The sequence below is a fragment of the Pinus tabuliformis genome, chromosome X (genome assembly GCF_031772625.1).
Source record: "Pinus tabuliformis cultivar Carrire ecotype Pingquan chromosome X, CPIR1, whole genome shotgun sequence".
NCBI lineage: Eukaryota > Viridiplantae > Streptophyta > Pinopsida > Pinales > Pinaceae > Pinus > Pinus tabuliformis.
This window is the reverse complement of record NC_142308.1, coordinates 224,484,472-224,485,949: the sequence shown is the minus strand read 5'-3', so window position 1 is coordinate 224,485,949 and position 1,478 is coordinate 224,484,472. Positions and strand designations below refer to the sequence as shown.

At 31.8% G+C, this 1,478-nt stretch overlaps 1 long non-coding RNA gene across 1 annotated transcript; it reads right to left on the bottom strand.

Moving 5' to 3' along the window:
* Nucleotides 1-347: 347 nt before the first annotated feature.
* LOC149139166 (uncharacterized) lies at nt 348-790 on the bottom strand. The gene is made up of 2 exons (XR_016265204.1): nt 762-790; nt 348-589 (listed from the first exon to the last, which is right to left on the bottom strand). It is a non-coding gene; the product is annotated as an uncharacterized LOC149139166 (long non-coding RNA).
* Between the last annotated feature and the right edge of the window lie 688 nt (nt 791-1,478).

Sequence of the window (1,478 nt, the reverse complement as noted above, 5' to 3'; positions counted from 1 at the left end):
ATAGTGAAATATATGATAGTTTCTAAATATCATTAAAGCAGATATCACAATTCAAAATCATTTGTAAGAGAAATTGACAACATCCATCCAAAAAAATAACAATGTGCCATTAACAATTTTCAAAACATGTATAAAATAGCAACATAATACTAATAAAATCAGTATTATTTTTAATCAAAACAACTAAAATTCAAATATGATTAACAAATCAAAATATTTCATGAATATCGTTATTCTACGATAAATTAACAACATACATAAATCAAACTCATCGTATGATTACAAAATCAAAATGTCTCATTGATATAGGGTAAATTCACAACACCCATCTAAACATAACAATGTCATTCTACACAATAATTTCTTCATAAAAAACAATGCATGTGCATGCCTAGCTACCACCACCAAGATCATCCTCATAATCATCTTGACCATCCTCATTACTCTGATCCACATCATCACCAACACCGCAACTATCATCATCATCTCCTCCTTCACCACCATCATCCTCATCCTCATCCTCATCATCTCTTGATATATGTTGAACATAATTTGGATCATCGTCTTGGCAATCATTACCTATAGCATTCTGACAAAAAAAATCAATATTACATGTTAGTATTAATTACATAACACAACGCATGTTTTTGTTATACAATGTTAACCATAAAATGAGGTAAGATATAATATCTAATAGTACTAAAAAATAAAATGAAAATATGGTTTAAAAGTATATTGGAAATCCAACTAAGATTACATACCATAGAGTCCATCCAAACAACAAATTCAACCCATCAACACAAATATAACTTGTTAAGTTGAATTTATGGAATTAATTAACACAAATATATTAAACTACATGCAAAAGTTTGGTACACTTGCCTACCAAACTACTACCCTAAATTTGCCTATCAAGAACCTATGCCTTTGAAGTTTGGTACACTTGGGCTCCTCCCAACACTGTTGTTTTTATCTTCTAAATTTTTTGCACTTGGAGTACTTCCAAGTCTTCCAACATCTTCTTCAAAGGAAAATCAATAGCAAAATGATTCTGATAATAAAGGAAACAAACAACATTCTTAACACTAGATTTGGGCAATTTCAATTGCTTCATTGTCATCACATACTCTTCTTTTGCACCATCCATCTGCATATAGGTATGGGCAAAGAATCTACCCGAAGTCTCAAAGACTCAATCTACTTTACTACCTCAGCCTACTTTTGTCAACCTGCTTAACTTGCCACCGAAGCTTGAAGCGCCCTTCTAAGTCATGGTTAAGAGAGGTTGAAGTATTCAACTTTTGTGCAAAAATGTAGTCTTGATTGCTTGATTAAAAAAGGAACAAAGTTTTTGTTCCAACCTTTAAGTCACTCTTGTGGTTGATTTTGTCCCCAAACCTACTAATTTGCCTCAAGTTTGGTCAAACATAATGAACATTTGCACTGCTTTGATACGATTTGTCATGAACCTACAGTTT